The sequence below is a fragment of the Ziziphus jujuba genome, chromosome 6 (assembly GCF_031755915.1).
Source record: "Ziziphus jujuba cultivar Dongzao chromosome 6, ASM3175591v1".
NCBI lineage: Eukaryota > Viridiplantae > Streptophyta > Magnoliopsida > Rosales > Rhamnaceae > Ziziphus > Ziziphus jujuba.
In genome coordinates, this window is record NC_083384.1 from 1520001 (window position 1) to 1541065 (window position 21065).

Here is a 21065-nt window from a genome sequence, read left to right on the forward strand (position 1 = left end):
TGTGATTCTGCCCCGAACTTGCACAACCGACAATCCGCTGGGCTGCTGACCTGATACAGATGAAGACTGGGCCGATCATTAGGGCTCAAGCTAAGAAGTTTAAGGAAAATACTGCTGTATTTATCCAGGGAGTAATTCATATTCAAAAGGGCTTGTCCATACCTGAAGATCTAAGAGCTATTTTGAGCATACAAGTGGTGGAAGCCGGTACGGACCCAATAGCGGTTTTGGTGCAATTATGGAGGCCGGGAAGCATGAAATGGTTCCAATGTTTCATGCATTCAATACATATGTCTAAGAGGACATGGAATCAAGTCAAAGTAGCTTCAAAGTCATCCAAAAAGGGGTTGTACGGATAGTTAGTAAATTTGGCCTATTTTCGTTGTATTTTGTGCTGACTTTACTTTATTCTGCTGAGTTGGCTTTTTCTCTTTCCTCCAAGGAAGAACAACGTGTGGGACTCCATAATAATCTTATTTAGCATCATAAAAAGCATATAGAAGCTGATTTGGAGCTCAAAGAGGTTCAATTTGAGCTCCAAATCAGCTTCAATATGCTTTTTAGGATGCCAAATAAGCTGATCATGAAGCCCCACACATTGATACGAACCTAGGACGACCTGCTCCTAAACCCGTATTATATTAGCACGGATCTAATTACGTTCAGGTTCTAATGGTCACCTTGACACATACAAAGTGGTTTCCTATGGTGGCCAAAATTCTCACTCTTTACTAATCTAATTTGGATTAACTAATTCCTTTATTTTGAATTAGGAATTAATTAATTTACAATGACAATAATAAAATAATAACTTTCCTAAACTTGTTGCTCTAGAACATAAATAAATAAAACAAAAAGTAATGGTAATTTCCTAAAACAAAAAGTAAAATCAAATTAGGAAACTAAAATACTAGCTTTTTGACTAAGTTGACATTGACCAATCTTTAACCTCATTGAGTTGAAAATCAGCTTCTATATGCTTTTTAGGATGCCAAATGAGCATATTATGGGGTGCCACACATTGCCCTTGCTTGGAGGCAAGAGAAAAAGCCAACTCAGCATAATACAATAAAGCCAGAACAAAATACAGCAAAAACAGGCCAAATTTACTAACTGTCCGTACAACCCCTTTTTGGATGACTTTGAAGTTGCTTTGACTTGATTCCATGTCCTCTTAGACATATTTATTGAATTCATGAAACGTTGGAACCATTTCATGCTTCCCGGCCTCCATAATTGCACCAAAACCGCTATCTAGGTCGGTACTGGCTTCCACCACTTGTATGCTCAAAGTAGGTCTTAGATCTTCGAGTATGGACAAGCCCTTTTGAATATGAAATAATTATTGGATAAAGATAACAAGATTGTCCTTAAACTTCTTAGCTTGTTTCATTACCTTCCCCCCTTGGGGCCCAGCGTCCTCGCTGGCACACCGATCCCGGTCCAGCTCTGGTACCATCTGTGACAGTGATGTGATTCCGCCAATCATAACTCGCTGGGGTGCTGACTTGACACGGATGAAGACTAGGCCAATCATAAGAGTTCAAATTAAGAGATTTAAGGACAACCTGGGAGTATTTATACAAGGGGTAATCAATCTCAACAGAGCTTGTCCATACTTGAAGATACAAAGCCTATTCTAAGCATCCAAGTGGTGGAACCCGGGTGATGGTTTTGGTACATTTTTGGAGTCCGGGAAGCATGAAATGGTTCCAATGTTTTATGGGTTCAATACATATGCCTAATAGGTCATGGAATCAAGTTAAAGCAGCCTCAAATGCAATCAAAAAGGGCTTGTAAGGACAGCATCAACAATTCGGCCGAATTTGCTGTATTGCTTGCTAGCTTTACTGTATTTTACTGTATTAGCCTTTTCTTATTTTTCCAAGCATGGGCAACGTGTGGGACTTCATATTCAGCTTATTTGGCATCCTAAAAAGAATCTAGAAGCTGATTTGAAGCTCAAAGAGGTCAAAGATTGATCAAAGTCAACTTGATCAAAAGGCTAGCATTTTTAGTTTCCGAATTTGTTTTTACTTTTTGTTTTAGGAAACTACCATTACTTTTTGGCTTTTGTTTATTTATTCTCTGGACAAATAACTTTAGGAAGGTTTTTATTCTATTCTTTCCATTGTAAATTAATTAATTTCTAATTTAATATAAAGGAATTTATTAATCAAACTTAGATTAGGAAAGGAAGTATAGTTTCCGCCAACTAGGTTTCTTTATGTGTGGTGGCCGGTTTTCTTTATTTTTAGGGTTTTATTTCATGGCTTTGTAGCCTATTTAAAGGATTATTTTTCAATATGAATAAAAACTTTGATTTGATTAAGAAAATACTTGTGAGATTAATTATCTCTTTGTTCTTTGAGAACACCTAAAACACCATTAGAGAATTGGTTGTTTTAGCTTGACTTATCAATAGGTTTTTCATCCCCTATTGTGGCGTCTACATTATACCAAGGTTTCTAACCACAGGTTGGTTAGGGGTTGAGGTCCATTCTATTAGAACTTGAACTTAATTGAGATCCGGGCTAATATAATACGGGTTTAGGAGCAGGTCGTCCTAGGTTCGTATCGAACAACCCAGACCACCCGCATCAAATATTGTCCTTTTTGGGCCTGGGGAATCCTCTTACAACCCAGCCCTCAAGGTTTTGTCAAAATGCATCGTACGGGAAAGGTAGGTATCCACACCTCCACACCACCTTATAAGGCGTGCTTCGTTCTCTTTCCAACCGATGTGGAACTTCACAATCTACCCTCCTTGAGGCCCAGCGTCCTCACTGGCACAATGATACAAACCTAGGACGACCTGCTCCTAAACCCATAATACCCGGATCTATATGTTCAATTTCTAATGGTCACATTAACCCCTAACCAGCCTGTGATTAGAAACCTTGGTATATAATGAAGACGCCACAATAGGTGATGGAAGGCCTATTGATAAGTCAAACTAAAACACTCATTCACTAATGCTGTTTTAGGTGTTAAAAAGAACAAAGAGAATTCAATCTTACAAATAATTTTCTGTATAAAATTCAAGCTTAATTCTTATTGAAAAATAAGCCTTTAAATAGGCTAAAAAGTCGCGAAATAAAGCCCTAAAAACAAAGGGAAATCCGGCCATACAAAGTAGTTTCCTATGGTGGCTGAAATTTTCACTCCTTTCCTAATCTAATTTGGATTAATTAATTCCTTTATTTTGAATTAGGAATTAATTAATTTACAACGAAAATAATAAAATAATAACTTTCCAAAACTTATTTGTCCAGAAAATAAATAAATAAAAATAAAAATAAAAGAATGGTAATTTCCTAAAACAAAAAGTAGAATCAAATTAGGAAACTTTAACACTAGCTTTTTGGCTAAGTTGACTTTGACCATTCTTTGACCAATTTGAGCTTCAAATCAACTTCGATATGCTTTTTAGGATTCCAAATATGTTAAGTATCAAGTCCCACACGTTTCCCTTACTTTGACGAAGGAGAAAAAGCTAACTCAGTAAAATACAGTAAAGCCAGCACAAAATATAGTAAAAACAAGCCAAATTTGAAGCTGTCCGTACAACCCCTTTTTGAATGCCTTTGAAGCTGGCTTGAATTGATTTGATATCCTCTTAGACATATGTATTGAATCCATAAAGAGTTGGAACCATTTCACGCTGCTTAGTGTCCATATTTGCACCAAAATCGCTACCCGGGTCCGTATCGGCTTCCACCACTTTGATGCTTAGAATAGGATTTGTATTTTCTAGTATGGACAAGCTCTATTGAGAATTGATTACCGCCTGTATAAATGCTCCCAGTTTGTCCTTAAATCTCTTAATTTGAGCTCTTGTGATTGGCCCGGTCTTTATCCGTTTAGGGTCAGCACCCCAACGGGTTATTGGTTGATCAGGCTAGGTCGGAATCACATCACTCAGCACAATACAGTAAAGCCAGCACAAAATACAGTAAAAACAGGCCAAATTTACTAACTGTCCATACAACCCCTTTTTGGACGACTTTGAAGCTGCTTTGACTTGATTCCATGTCCTGTTAGACATATTTATTAAATTCATGAAACATTGGAACCATTTTATGCTTTCTGGCCTCCATAATTGTACCAAAACCGCTATCCGGGTCCGTACTGGCTTCCACCACTTGTATGCTCAAAATAGGTTTTAGATCTTCGGGTATGGACAAGCCTTTTTGAATATGAATTACTCCTTGGGTAAAGACAGCAAGATTGTCCTTAAACTTCTTAGCTTGAGCCCTAGTGATCGGCCCGGTCTTCATCTGTATCGGGTTAGCAGCGCAGCAGATTGTCGGTTGTGCAGGTTCTGGCGGAATCACATCATATACATTTGTGTATTGATAAGACCATTCACTATTTCTTGAAGCTCAATCTCTACCCCGGATGAACCATATAGCGAAGAGAAACCATGAACCAAAATAGAATAGCTTGTCCCACCCATGAGTAAATATTTCATAGTAGCCTCAATAGAACGTACATCTTTCTTGGTATATCCAGATAATAGGTAGGGTATAAACTAAAACATTCTGGAGCTACAAAGATAGTTATTAGATCGTTAGCACCGCATAAAAACATTCCTCCTAGAGTAGTAATACGAATAACAGAAACTCTGTTATAGCTATTTCTATACATTCAATGTACTATATGGATAGAGGAATACGTAAAGTTGAACATAGTAAAATAAGAAATTGAAAGATTTCGTTGAAATTGTTCATTTGGAAATTTCCCAAAAAGCTAATCATAGGTTCTTCTCTCCATCGGAACAATTGGGCCGTTATGCTCATTACTAAACTTGTTGAAGAGATGAAATATAACCAAGGTATATCTTTTTAATCAGAGGTTGAATCGACCATCAGAAGAAGAATGAAGTTTGAATTGGCTTTCATAAAAATTCTTGTAGAATTGAGAATGAAGTTTTCATTATGAACATGCCAGATCATGAATTAGTAACTCCATCCAATCTCCAAAAAATCCCAACTATTTCAAACTTTTTGGAATGGAATTTTTACGGAATCCCCATGAATAGGATCAAACCTTATTCCATGATATTTGCATGAGATTCCTCTTTCTTATTCTTAAACAAGTCCATGAAAGGGCTTAGTTGATCCATGATTTATGTTTCATCTGTCGTTTCCTTTTCGTTTGTTTCGAGAAATATATCGATCAATTTCGATTCTTTATTTTTCTATTGATTATTTTCCGATCGAGATGTATGGATCCATGGGTCTATGTGTCTATATATATCATGTTCATGGATTAACTAAAATGAGCAAAAGCTCTATTTGCCTCTGCTATTCTATGAATATCTTCCTTTTTGCATGGCATCGCCACTCCCTTTGACAGCATCCGCTAATTTGGAACTTAATTTGGAAACCATATTTTGACTAGGATATTTTTGGGATGCCCCTAATATCCAACGAATGGAAAGTACTTTTCCTTGTGTGGATACTATTTCAATGGGCACTTGATGGGTCGATCCACCTACACGTCTTGCTTTTACTGTTATATCTGGATTTACTCCACGTATTGCTTGATGTAAAACAGATAGTGGATTTGTATTTGTCTTTTGTTGAATCTTTTTCATGGCTCGATAGATAATTTCATAAGCCATTGATTTTTTTCCGTGTTTCAGAATACGGTTAACCAACATCTTAACTAACCAATTACGATAAATTGGATCGAATTTTGTAGTTTTTTCTTCTACATTACCTCGACTTGACAAAAGCGTGAAAGGGGTTCAAGAATCTGTTTTCTTTTTATAAGGGCTAAAATAATGTTTTTTGGCTTTTTGACCCCATATTGTAGGGTGGATCTTAAAAGATATGAAAGATCTCTCTCTAAGCCATACATACGACTTTCATCGGATATGACTTTCCATAAAATTCTATATGTACCTATGAGATCAAGTATGGAACTCTATATACTCACTTTAAATTGAGTATCCATTCCCCTCCTTTTCATGCTAGGATTGGAAATCCTGTATCTACATATCCATATGATTGAGTCCTTGGGTTTTCGAAATAGTGCAAAAAGAAATGCTTCAAATCATTGCTATTTGACTCGGACCTGTTCTTAAAAAGCCAATGCATTTTGAATTGTTTGTTGACATGGACAAGGTCAAGGAAAGCCTCTAAAATTATTTCAATATTGGACCTTGGACATATAATAGTTCCAAATCAAATCTCTTTAGAAAGAAAATCTTTTGTATCATGGTAGCCTGCTTAAATTCCCTTATGAAACTTTCGATATTTGGTTAGCCATACACTTCACATGTTTATAGTGATTCACATGGCATCATAAAATGATACAAGTCTTAGATAAGAATCTACAACGCACTAGATCATCTTGTTGATGATCCTTTACTCCGATAGCACCTAAGGATCCTCGAACAATGTGATATCTCACACCAGGTAAATCCTTAACCCTTCCGCCTCTTACTAAGACTACAGAATGTTCTTGTAAATTATGGCCAATACTAGGGATATAAGCAGTGATTTCAAATCCAGAGGTTAAGCGTACTCTGGCAATTTTACGTAAGGCAGAGTTTGGTTTTTTAGGGGTTTTAGTGGAAAAGTTGACAGATAAGTCACCTTTACTGCCACTCTACAGAACTGTACATGAGATTTTCATCTCATACAGCTCCTCGTTCAATTCTTTTGAAGTTATTGGACCCTTTTCCTCATTCAAGAATCTCTTCCCTTTTTCCACTCCATTTCGAAGAGTAACTAGGACCAATTCAGTCACGTTTTCATTCATTTGGAATCTGGACTCTTCTACTTTACTTATTTTTTTTACTATTTTTCCCTATCTTTTCTTTTTTTATTTCTTTTTTTATTTTATTCCTTTCCATCATTGCTTAAGTGCCATAGGTTTGATCCTGTAAAATCTGACTCATTTTCTCATTAAGTGAAAGGTACGAAATAAATCAGATTGGTTTTATGATTAAAAGTACTATGTTATGTGAAATCTTTGATTTTTCTCTCTTTCTCTATCCCCATCCCGTAGGTACAGTGTTTGAATCAATAGAGACCCTTTTCTTCTATATAAATGTATCTGTATAAATCGATATTATTACATTCCAATTCCTTCTCGATACCTCACAAGGAAAATCCCAAATTGGATCCCAAATTGATGGGTTAGTGTGAACTTATCCATGCGATTATGCACTCCTCGAATAGGAATCCATTTTCTGAAAGTTCCTGGCTTTCGTGCTTTGGTGGGTCTCCGAGATCCTTTCGATGGCCTATGTTGTGTTGAAGGGATATCTATATGGTTCGATCGATTGCGTAAAGCCTGTGGTAGCAATGGAGCAAGGGAAAGTATACAGAAGAGATAGTTCTTTTCCATTATATTAACATTTTCCATTGTTGTGTTGGATCCACAATTAATCCTATGGATCCTTAGGATTGGTGTATTTTTTTAATTTTTATATTATATATTTTAATTATCATTTTCATAATTATATTTTATTTTATATATTATTATATCTTGCCATTTCAAATCAAGAATCGAGTCAATTATCACAATTTCTTCTACCCATCCTGTATATTATCCTTTTCATTCTTTGTTGGAATAGAAACCGATTAGTAGGTGAGATTTTACAAAAAAAGGTTCTTCATATTCATACGAGAAAACAAAATTTTATTTTTTCGATGTGAATTTGACACAACACGAAGGAACATGCTATTTGCTATTTATAATAAAAAAAACCTTTTTCGATTATTTTGAATTGAGAAAAGATTTCATCCTATTTTATCATATATAGAGAAGATATACACTGGATTCTCGTAAGGGATAATCACTTTTTTTTTTCAGTATCTACTTGTTATTAGTTAATAATCCTAGCGATTTGATTTATGTGCTTATTCTGATTCTAAATTCTAATCGGAATATTCAAATGATTTTTATTAAATGACTATTCATTTATTGTATTTTCAAATAAGGGCAAGAAAACTCTATGGAAAAATGTCAGTTTGATTCGATGTTGTTTAGTAGGGGGTTAAAATACAGGTCTGGGTTAAGTAAATCAATAGATAGTTTTGGTGGTCCGATTGAAAATGAAAATACCAATGTAAATAAAGATCCGATTATAAATCATATGAATAAAAAAATTCCTAATGGGATTGAGAGTAATAATTATAATTACAGTAATGTTGATCATTTAGTCGATGCCGGGAGGTACATTTGAAATTTCATATCTAGTCAAACGTTTTTGTTTAGGGATAGTAATAGGGACCATGGACCACTACTCCATATATTTTGATATTGAAAATCGAATTTTTTAGACTGACACCGATCATTCTTTTCTAAGTGCACCAAAAAGTTCTTTTTATAGTTATCAGAATTCTAGTTATCCGAATAATGTATCTTCATTCTCAAATTAGTACTGATCATTATATTTTAAGTAGTGGTGTCAATTCCAATGATAGTTACATTTGTGGTGAAAACGATAAGAGTAGTAAAAGCGAGAGTTCCAGTATATGAACTAGTAATGATGATAGTCCAAAAACTCTAAGAAAATGAGAGTTCGAGAGAGCTCTAACTGAAATAAGAAAAAGAAAAAGGGATTTAGAGAGAGCTCTAACTCAGCTAAAAGAAAACAAATTAAAATTAAATAAAATTTTAAAAGAAAACAAATTAAAGAAAGCTCTAGCTGAAATAAGAGAAAGAAAAAATGATTTAGCATTTTCTCTAAATCAAATACAAACAAGAGACTAGGAAATCAATACAAACAGCAAAGAAAAATGAACAATGACAATGATGAAAGACAACAAACAAACTAGGAAACAAAAATACGATAAACTAGGAAATCCTAATTCAACTAGGAATGAATTTTTTTTTTTCTTTAAGATGTAGAACGTGTATGAGATGGATGCAACCTTAACCTAATGCTAAAATTGCAGAATAACACAAAAACAAATAAAGCAAATAAAGATAGATCAAACCTGAACAAAATTTAGCTCTGATACCAAATGATACAAACTTAGGACGACCTGCTCCTAAACCCGTATTATATTAGCCCGGATCTCAATTAAGTTCAAGTTCTAATGGAATGGACCTCAACCCCTAACCAACCTGTGGTTAGAAACCTTAGTATAATGTAGACGCCACAATAGGGGATGGAAAGCCTATTGATAAGTCAAGCTAAAACAACCAATTCTCTAATGGTGTCTTAGGTGTTCTCAAAGAACAAAAAGATAATTAATCTCACAAGCATTTTCTTAATCAAATCAAAGTTGTATTCTTATTGACAAATAAACCTTTAAATAGGCTACAAAGCCATGAAATAAAACCCTAAAAACACTAGGAAAAACCGGCCACACACATAAAGAAACCTAGTTGGCCGAAACTATACTTCCTTTCCTAATCTAAGTTTGATTAATTAATTCCTTTATATTAAATTAGGAATTAATTAATTTACAATGGAAAGAATAAAATAAAAACCTTCCTAAAGTTATTTGTCCAGAAAATAAATAAATAAAAAACCAAAAAAGAAAGAAAGTCAATCGCAAATTAGGTAACGAGTTGACTTTGACATCTAGGCTGAATTATATCTTCAACCGAGCTAACTTATGTCTGCCTGATGTCCGAGCCAACTTATGGCCTATCCGAGCTAACTAATGTCTGTCCGAGCTAACTTGTGTCTGGCCGAGCTAACTGATGTCTGTTCGAGCTAAGTTGTGTCTGGCTGAGCTAACTGGTGTCTGTCCAAGCTAAGTTACATTCAATGTCCGAAGTCCGAGATCAGATGTCCGAGGCAAGGCTCCGATGTCCAAGGCAAAGGTGTCCGATATAAAATGTCCGATGTATGGGTATCCAATGTATCAGCCTCCACCACTTGGATACGTAAAACAGGTCTTTTATATTCAGGTATGGACAAGCCCTTTTGAGAATGAATTACTTTCTGGATAAAGGCAGCAAGGTTATCCTTAAACCTCTTAGCTTGAGCCCTAGTGATCGGTCCAGTCTTCATCCGTATCGGATCAGTACCCCATTCGTATCACAATTACAGCGGGTGAGTGCTCAAGTTGAGCACATGAATCAAAGGATGGGAAGGCTAGAAGTTTCCCAAGGAATGCCGAACATAGGAAATAGGAAAAAATTCCATGAAGGTCGAGGTCAAAGACGAGGAGGCCGTGAGAGACCGAAAGAGGAATTTGTGGAGGAGAATTTTGATGGAGACATTGAGGAAGGCATGGACAAAACCTTTGCTGTCCAAGAGAGAGATGGCTGTGGAAGGTATAGGAGGGAAGAAAAGGATGACAATCTTAGCAATATCAAGATCAACATCCCATTATTCATGGGAAAAAGTGATCCCGAGGCATATTTGGAGTGGGAAGAAAAGATGGAGATGATATTCAACTACCATAATTATTTGGAGGGTAAGAAGGTGAAGTTGGCAGCAATGGAGTTTGGCCATTATGCACTCCAATGATGGACAAATGAGTAAGGGACCCGGAGGAGAGTTGGTGATGACTTTATCACAACATGGCGACAAATGAAAGGAGCCATGAGAAAGCGGTTTGTGCCATCACATTACCATAGGTTGCTGCATCAAAGGCTTCAATCTTTGTCTCAAGGAAGTAGGTCCGTGGAGGATTATTACAAAGAGATTGAGATGCTCATGATGAGGCTGAATATGAATGAGGATAGGGAGGCAACAATGGCAAGATTTCTTGGTGGTTTGAACCGTGACATTGCCAACCAGCTTGAATTGCAACAATACTTGGAGTTGGAGGAGATGTTGCATGTAGCCATTAAGCTTGAACACCAATTCAAGAGGAGGGGAGTAGGATCACAGCTTGGAGGTGTTTCCAACAGTGGGAGAATCAATTCAAGTGGCTGGAGAAACAATTCAGTTAATGAAATCATACCAAAACCGAAAGCTGGAGAAGAAAGTACAAACCGGTCAAAAAAGGAGGCCAAGACCGAATCTGTCCAAGCACTTAGAGGTGAGATAAAATCTGATCCTAAGCCTCAAAAATCCAGAGAAATAATTTGTTTTAAGTGCCAAGGAATAGGACACATAGCCAGACAATGCCCAAATAGAAGAATCATGGTATTAAAGGGTGATGGTGAGCTGGAATCTGCAAGTGAAGAAAGTGAAGCTGAAACCGAACAAGAGGAGGAATGCAATGATGATGAAGCCGAACCAGTAGATACATCTAATGCCGAGTTGAGCTTGGTTTCAAGGAGAGTACTTATTGTCTACAAAGATGAAGAGCAGATACAAAGAGAAAACATCTTCCACACTCGCTGCGAAATACAAGGTAAGATTTGTAGCATGATTATAGATAGTGGGAGTTGTACCAACGTGATAAGTAATCTTATAGTTGATAAATTAGGCTTGAAAACAATTAAACATCCAGAACCCTATAGGTTACAATGGTTAAATGATAGTGGTGGGATGAGGGTAAATAAGCAGCCAAAGTTAAATTTAATATAGGTAGGTATGAGGATGTTGTCTTGTGTGACATTGTACCAATGCATGCCGGACACATTTTACTAGGTAGACCATGGCAATTTGACAAAGATGCTACTCATTTTGGTCATGAAAATAGTGTTGTTTTCAGGCTTAAAGGGAAGAAAATCAAGCTGGAGCCATTGACTTCCAAGGAGGTCTACAAAGATCAACTACAAATGCAACAAAGGAGGGAGTCTGAAAAACTCAAGGAGAAAACAAGTATGGCATCAACGACTTCACCATCCTTTTAAGGAGGTGATGAATGGAAAACCGCATTTAAAACTAAATATGGGCTGTATGAATGGTTAGTTATGCCTTTTGGATTATCTAGTGCACCTAGAACTTTCATGAGGCTTATGAATCATGTAATGCGTCCATTTATTGGTAAATTTGTGGTTGTTTATTTTGATGATATTTTGGTGTATAGCCAAAACTTGGATGAGCATGTGGATCAACTTAGGTAAGTTTTGCAAGTTCTTAGAAAGGAATGATTGTTTGCTAACATGAACAAGTGTGATTTTTGCAAAGATGAGCTTGTTTTTCTAGGATTTGTAATAAGTGCTGCAGGAATCAAAGTGGATCAAGCTAAAGTGCAAGCAATTAAAGAGTGGCCGGTTCCTACAACAATCACCCTAGTGAGGAGTTTCCATGGCTTGGCAAGTTTTGTCTAGGATTTTAGCACTATAGCCACACCTTTGGATGAAGTTGTCAAAAAGAATGTTGGCTTTAAATGGGGGGAAGTACAAGAAAAATCTTTTAATTTGTTGAAAGAAAAATTGTGTAATGCACCTTTATTAGTTTTGCCAAATTTTTCTAAGACTTCTGAAATTGAGTGTGATGCTTTGGGTGTAGGTATTGGAGCTGTCTTAATGCAAGAAGGAAGACCCATAGCCTACTTTAGTGAAAAATTAAATGAAGCTGCACTAAACTACCCGACATATGGCAAGGAGATGTATGCTTTGGTGCGGGCTTTAGAGACGTGGCAGCATTATCTCATGCGAAAGGAGTTTGTGATTCATACGGATCATGAGTCTTTAAAGCATATTAATGGTCAAGGAAAGCTCAACCAAAGGCATGCCAAGTGGATTGAATTTATTGAACCCTTTCCATATGTGATCCACTACAAAAAAGGTAAGGAAAATGTGGTTGCCGATGCATTGTCGCAAAGGTATGTATTCTTTTCTACCTTCGATGCTAGGTCGCTTGGATTTGAACAATTGAAAGAACTTTATGAGCATGATAGTGACTTCGGAGAAATTTTTAGAACCTGTTTGAAACATGGATTTAATAAACTTTACATATTTGAGGGGTATTTGTTTAAGGAAAACAAACTTTGTGTGCCTAATTGTAGCATTAGGGAATTATTGGTTCGGGAAGGACATTGGGGTGGTTTAATGGGTCATTTTGGTGTTTTTAAAACTTTATCCTTGCTGCAAGAACATTTTTATTGGCCTAACATATGGAGAGATGTTGAGAGAATTTGTGAAAGATGTTTGAAGTGCCGAAAAACAAAATCAACATTGAAGCCGCATGGATTGTACAAGCCTTTGCCGATTCCTACCTATCCTTGGGCAGATTTGTCTATGGATTTTATTCTTGGTTTGCCTAGGTCAAGGACAGGTAAGGATTCAATATTTGTTGTAGTAGATAGGTTTTCTCAGATGGCACATTTTATTACATGTAATAAATCTGATAATGCATCCAATGTTGCTAATTTATTGTTCAAGGAAATTGTGAGATTGCATGGAATGCCAAGAGCTATTGTTTCGGATAGGGATGCTAAGTTCTTAAGTTATTTTTGGAAAACTTTGTGGGCTAAGTTAGGTACTAAGCTTTTATTTTCAACTACTTGCCACCCACAAACAGATGGGCAAACCGAAGTTGTGAATAGAACCTTGTCCGCTTTGTTACGTGCTTTAATTAATAGAAATTTGAGAACTTGGGAATAATGTTTGCCACATGTTGAATTTGCTTATAATAGATCTTTACATTCAGCTACTAAATATACACTATTTGAAATTGTTTATGGTTTTAATCCTTCAACCACATTAGATCTAACACCTTTACCTTTGAGTGAGCGTGCGAATCTAGATGGAAAACAAAAAGCTGATTTTGTAAAACAGATTCATGAAAAGACAAAGGTAAATATTGAGAGGAGAACCGAGCAATATGCAAAGGTGGCTAATCAAGGCCGAAAACCAATGGTCATTGAATCTGGAGATTGGGTGTGGTTGCATTTGAGGAAAGAAAGATTTCCCGAACAAAGGAAATCAAAACTCATGCCGAGGGGTGATGAACCTTTTCAAGTTTTGGAAAGGATAGACGAAAATGCCTACAAACTTGATCTACAGGGTGAGTATAATGTCAGTGTCATCTTCAATGTTGCTGATTTGTCTCCTTTTGCTGCAGGTGATGACTTTGATTTAAGGGCAAATCCTTTTCAAGAGGAGGAGAATGATGCGAATCCGCCCGAGCTCGCACAACCGACAACTCACTGGGGTACTGATCCAATACGGATGAAGACTGGACTGATCACTAAGGCTCAAACTAAGAGGTTTAAGGACAACCTTGCTGCCTTTATCCATAAAGTAATTCATTCTCAAAAGGGCTTGTCCAAACTTGAAGATAAAAGACCTGTTTTAAGCATCCAAGTGGTGGAGGCTGATACATCGGACATTTTACATCGGACACCCATACATCGGACATTTTATATCGGACACCCATATATCGGACATTTTATATCGGACACCCATGCCTTGGACATCTGACCTCGGCCTTTGGACATCAGGCAGACATACGTTAGCTCGGACATCAGACATAAGTCAGCTTAGTTGTCAAACTAGTCAACTTGTTTTCTAATTTGTGTTTGATTTTTTTTTTGGGTTTTTTTATTTATTTATTTGCTGGACAAATAAGTTTAGGAAAGTTGTTATTTTATTATTTTCATTGTAAATTAATTAATTCCTACTTCAAAATAAGGGAATTAATTAATCCAAATTAGATTAGGAAAGGATGTGAAATTAGGCAATTTCCTAATTGGATTCTATGTTGGCCGAAATTTCCTAATCCTTTTAGGGTTTTATTTTGTTGATTCAAAGCTATTGAAAGGCTTATTTTCAATGAGAAATTAAGCTTGAATTTTATACAGAAATTATTTGTGAGATTGAATTCTCCTTGTTATTTTGAACACCTAAAACACCATTAGTGAATGAGTGTTTTAGTTTGACTTATCAATAGGCCTTCCATCACCTATTGTGGCATCTTCATTATATACCAAGGTTTCTAATCACAGGTTGGTTAGGGGTCAAGGTGACCATTAGAACTTGAATATAATTAGATCCCAGCTAATATAATATGGGTTTAGGAGCAAGTCGTCCTAAATTCGTATCAAAAGGGATGTTCGTATTTTAGTTTAGATCTAGGCAATTCAATGAATTACTCGTAAAATTTCACATCATAACAGTGCTAGTTGATGAGAGTTACTTCGGAAACAAAAAAATGAAAGTAAATTTTTTTTTGGTAATTCCCCAATTCAAATAAAATGCAACTACATCTAGTATAGTATGAGTTGGCAATCAGACCATATGTGGATAGAACTTATACCAGGGTCTTGAAAAATGAGTAATTTTTACTGGGCCTTTATCCCTTTTTTAGGTTCATTAGGATTTTTATTGGTTGAAACTTCCAGTTATTTTGGTAGGAATTTTATATCTGTAGTTCCCTCTCAGCAAATAATTTTTTTTCCATAAGGGATCGTGGTGTCTTTCTAAGGAATCTTAGGTCTTTTTATTAGTTCCTATTTGTGGTGCACAATTTTGTGGAACGTGTTAGAGAATCATGGCATTGTTAGCCATGAACACACCAAACTCGAGACCAAGCAAGGCGCCTTGGTCGAGGGTCACTTTCATGTTTGTTTTTGTATTTTGCTTTGTATTTTATGAAAGCCATTTTTGTGTAATATAGGCTTGATAAGTTGGTGGACAAAGACTCCAAAGCCATTTTAGGAAGTTTAGAGAAATGAAGCACCTTGATGACATGGAAAGCACCTTGGTGACAAGGATGGTGACATGGAGCTTAACCATTCAGCCTTTCTCTCATCCAATGCACGAAAGGACATGTGTCATCATGCATGAGGACTACTTCAACATGAAGCACCTAATGAGGCAGCAACACTTGTCAACAAATTAACAAGCATGGTGAAAAGTTACCTTGCACATGTGGTTTGCTTCACCATGAAGGACTTGTTTTGTATTGGTGCTAAAACCAGCCATGGTGTGCTTTCACACCTTTTTTGTATGCTATAAATATGTATTACATCTTAATAAATATATAGTATTAAATTTTTGGAGAAAATACCTTAGTTTCCATTTTGAAACCAAGAGAAACACAAACCGGCCAAAACTGGAAAATTTTCCAGCAGCTTATTCAAAAATGCCGAGTACATCTAAACTCCAAATCAATTTCAAACTTTGAAAACCTTGTTCTCTATAGATTAACCTTGCCTAATCCTTTCAGAATGTAGGTAGTGGTTATGTTCGATTCGATATAAAAGAAAGAATAGTGTGTATTTTTCATTGGGGATTTCCTGGAAAAAACCATCGCATCTTCCTCCGATTCCTTATGAAAGACATTTAGTCCATCAGAATAGAAGTTAAAGAGGGCATTTATGCTTATCATACCCTTTATATGGAAATCAGAGGGCAGAGGTCCATTCCCTTGACTCGTACCGATGAGAATTTGACTTTACGAGAAATTGAGCAAAAACCTGCCGAATTGGCCTATTTCTTGCGTGTACCAGTTGAAGTGTTTTGAAACAAGAATTGAAGAATGACAGCTTTCCTAGTAATAGGGAAAGAACAAAAACTCAAGAATCCTCTTTTCTATATAGAACAACTTAATTGAAGTTTTTTTAGAATGCTCATTCGAGCTAAACGCAAACGAAAAAGGAACAATCATAAAACAAAATAGCTTTCTTTTTTTTTCTTTCGAATTTGAAATGCACTCTTTCTTCTTGTATTTTGATATTTTTTTTCTGTATTCTTTCTAAATTCAAGGACTAACCACTTTACTAAATCACAAATAAAAAATAGGAAATAGATTCATGGGCTCTATAACTTTTAATGTAACAGAACTGATGCTTGATAGAAATAGAAATAGTAGTATTGAGTCGACAAATGAGGCGAGTTCATTTAAAAATTCCCAAATGAAAAAATGGCAAAAAAGAAGCATTCATTTCCCTTATATATCTTTCATTTATAGTATTTTTGCCTTGGTGGATTTCTCTCTCTCATTTAATAAAAGTATGGAATCTTGGGTTACTAATTGGTGGCATACTAGACACTCTGAAATTTTTTTGACTGATATTCAAGAAAAAAGTATTCTAAAAAATTCATAGAATTAGAAGAACTCTCCCTCTTGGATGAAATGGTAAAGGAATACCCCGAAACATATTTACCAAAGCCTCACCGTGGAATCTACAAAGAAACGATCCAATTGGTCAAAATGCACAGTGAGAATCCTATGAATACGTTTTTTTTTCATTTCTCGACAAATAAAATCTCTTTCGTTATTCTAAGAGGTTATTCTATTCTAGGTAATGACGAACTTGTTAGTCTTAAGTCTTGGGTTCAAGAATTCCTATATGACTTAAGCAACACAATAAAAGCATTTTCTATTCTTTTATTAACTGATTTATGTATAGGATTCCATTCGCAACATGGTTAGGAACTAATGATTGGCTTTGTCTACAAAAATTTTGGATTTTCTCATAATGATCAAATTATATCAGGTCTTGTTTATATTTTTCCAATCATTTTTTATACCATTTTTAAATATTGGATCTTTTGTTATTTAAATCGTGTATCTCCGTCACTTGTAGTCATTTATCATTAAATGAATGACTGAAAAATGATAGATTGATTCATTTATAATGCTTGATACTTTGTAAATAAGCAACCCATTCAAAATTGTATTTATTCTTTCTACCTATATGGGGGCTTCCTTTAATGTTCCAGTAAAATTATTTAAGTAAATAGCAGAATCATAGATAGGAAACTATACTAGTGACTTATCTAATTTTATTGTAGAACTTTTCAGGATCAATGATTGGACCATGCAAACTAGAAATACCTTTTCTTGGATAAAGGAAAAGATTACTCAATCTATTTCCATCTTACTCATGATATATATAATAACTTGGGCACCCATTTCAAATGCATATCCCATTTTTACACAGTAGGTTTCTGAAAATCCACGAGAAGCGACCAGTTGTTTGAATTCCTTATGATCTGCAACTGAAACAAGTTCTTGCTAATGGTAAAAAAGGAGCTTTGAACGTAAGGGCTGTTCTTATTTTATCTGAGAGGTTTGAATTAGCCCCTCCTGATTGTATTTCGCTTGAGATTAAAGAAAATATAGGTAATCTATCTTTTCAGAGCTATCATCCCACTAAAAAAAAATTTCTTATGATAGGTCCTGTTCCTAGTAAGAAATATAGTAAAATCACCTTTCCTATTATTTCTCTGGACCCCGCTACTAAGAAAGATGTGCACTTTTAAAAATATCCCATATACGTAGGCAGCAACAGGGGATGGGATCAGATTTATCTCGACGGAAGCAAGAGTAACAATAATGTTTATAATGCTACAACGTTGGGTATAGTAAGCAAAATCATATGAAAAGAAAAAAGGGGAATACAAAATAACCATAGTGGATGCATCGGATGTACGTCAAGTGGTTGATATTATCCCTCCAAGATGAGAACTTCTTGTTTCAGAGGGAGAATCCATCAAACTTGATCAACCAGCAACGAGCAATCCTAATGTGGGTGAATTTGGTCAGGGGGATGGAGAAATAGTACTTCAAGATCCATTACACATGGAAGGACTTTTGCTCCTCTTAGCATCTATTATTTTGGCACAAATATTTTTGGTTCTTAAAAAGAAACAATTTGAGAAGGTTCAATTGTCCAAAATGAATTTCTAGATTCAAAGATTTATCCACACCAAGCTCTAAAAAGAATCCAACTTTTGTCGCCAATTATGTTAGGAAACTACCATTACTTTTTGACTTTTATTTATTTATTTTCTGGAAAAATAACTTTAGGAAGGTTTTTATTTTATTCTTTCCATTGTAAATTAATTAATTCCTAATTTAATATAAAGGAATTAATTAATCAAACTTAGATTAGGAAAGGAAGTATAGTTTAGGCCAACTAGGTTTCTTTATGTGTGTGGCCTGTTTTTCTTTTGTTTTTAGGGTTTTATTTCGTGGCTTTGTAGCCTATTTAAAGGCTTATTTTTCAATAATAATAAAAACTTTGATTTGATTAAGAAAATATTTGTGAGATTAATTATCTCTTTGTTCTTTGAGAACACCTAAAACACCATTAGAGAATTGGTTGTTTTAGCTTGACTTATCAATAGGTTTTCCATCCCCTATTGTGGCGTCTACATTATACCAAGGTTTCTAGCCACAGGTTGGTTAGGGCTTGAGGTCCAATCCATTAGAACTTGAACTTAATTAAGATCCGGGCTAATATAATACGGGTTTAGGAGCAAGTCGTCCTAGGTTCGTATCATTTGGTATCAGAGCTAAGTTTTGTTCAGGTTTGATCTATCTTTATTTGCTTTATTTGTTTTTGTGTTGTTCTGCAATTTTAGCATTAGGTTAAGGTTGCATCTATCCCATACACGTTCAGCATCTCTTTAAAAAAAAAAAAAAAATTCATTCCTAGTTGAATTAGGTTTCCTAGTTTTATCGTATTTTTGCTTCCTAGTTTGTTGGTTGTTATTCATCATTGTTTTTGTTAATTTTGGTTTTTGTTGATTTTCCTTTGCTGTTTTAGTCTTAGAAATTTGCATTCATATATTAAAAAAAAAAAAAAAAAAAAAAGAGTTTGCGGCAATAGTTAAAAAAAAAAAAAAAAAACTGCACATTTTGTTTATTTGGAGGTCACGGGTTTGGTGTTTGTTTTGGAGTTGGAATTGCAATTTTGGTAATTATTCTTGCTACTGCAGTTGTTTATGTTCTGTGAGTGAAAAAAAAAAAAAAAAAAAGAAGGTAAAGCTGAATAAAAAAAAAAAAAAAAAAGAAGAAAAAAAAATTTCGGTTTGTTGGAGTTTGATTTGTTTGCTGAAAATTTGTTGGAGCTGCTGGTTTTTTATTATTTATTCAATATTTGAGTTTCTGGAGAATTATTTTTGCTGCTGGATATTTGGATTTAGGGTGCTTAAATTATTTGGATTAAAATTAGATAAAGGAATTGATACAAAACTTGAATTACAAGAACAACAACCAACACTTTTCTATAATTTTGTTCTCTTTGATTCTTGTTCGTATTTGAATTTCTTTTTCTGGAATTTTATTCTTGAACTCATAATCTACTACCATCTGGTGCAGTTTTCAAAAATTCCAACGTTTTCCCATTATTTTGTGTTTTCTTGTCTAGAAAGCCGAAAAATTAGGATTTGTTGGATTCTTTCGGTATTGCCTACTTTTTGCTACTGCTTTGTTGATAAGTTTAATTAAAACATACTAGTGATCTAATTGCTGTTTTGTGGGTGTTTTAATTAGAACTTTGAGATAATTCATTGAGTGGAAAAAGGCAAGAGTGTGAGAGCTTAAAAGAGGGTAAAAGTCGAAACTAGTGTTCAAACACGAGTGTCGAGACCTTGTTTGAGTGAAACACGTGAGGGAGTGAATATTGTGAGGATTTATTTTATTTTTGCAGTATTTTACTAACATGGCAGATTCTAGAATAAGAACAGGGGATCCACCCTTGAGGATCAATGAGGAAGAGTCCGTAGCATTCCATGGCGATGACCGAGCTACCGGGAGTGGAGACCAAGTGGATATGAGAGCTGTCTTGGAATCAATACAGCGGGTTAGTGCTCAAGTTGAGCATGTGAATCAAAGAGTGGGAAGACTAGAAGCCTCACAAGGAAGGCCGAATACAAGAAATAGGCAAGAATTCCATGGAGGACGAGGCCGAGGACGAGGAGGTCGCGAGAGGCCGAGAGAGGAATTTGATGAGGAGCCATTCGACGGCGACTTTGAGGAAGGTATGGACGAAACCTTTGCTGTCCAAGATAGAGCTGGTCATGGGAGATATAGGAGGGAAGATACAGATGATGATTTGGGAAATATCAAGGTTAATATCCCACCTTTTATGGGTAAAAGTGATCCCGAAGCTTATTTGGAGTGGGAAGAAAAAATGGAGATGATCTTTGACTACCACAACTATTCGGAAGGTAAGAAGGTGAAGTTGGCAGCAATGGAGTTTGGCCATTATGCACTCCAATGGTGGACAAATGAGCAAAGCACCCGAAGAAGAGTTGGTGATGACTTAATTACAACATGGCGACAAATGAAAGGAGCCATGAGGAAGCGGTTTGTGCCATCCCATTACCATAGGTTGCTGCATCAAAGGCTTCAATCTTTGTCTCAAGGAAGTAGGTCCGTGGAGGATTATTACAAAGAGATGGAGATGTTAATGATGAGGCTGAATATGAATGAGGATAGGGAGGCAACCATGGCAAGATTTCTTGGAGGGTTAAACCGAGACATTGCCAACCAACTTGAG

The 21065-nt window shown here is 35.7% G+C and overlaps 1 pseudogene; it reads right to left on the reverse strand.

The window, feature by feature from the left end:
• The window catches only part of LOC132804211 (NAD(P)H-quinone oxidoreductase subunit 2 A, chloroplastic-like), a 5175-nt pseudogene extending 217 nt beyond the window's left edge, over nt 1–4958 (reverse strand).
• Nucleotides 4959–21065: the final 16107 nt, after the last annotated feature.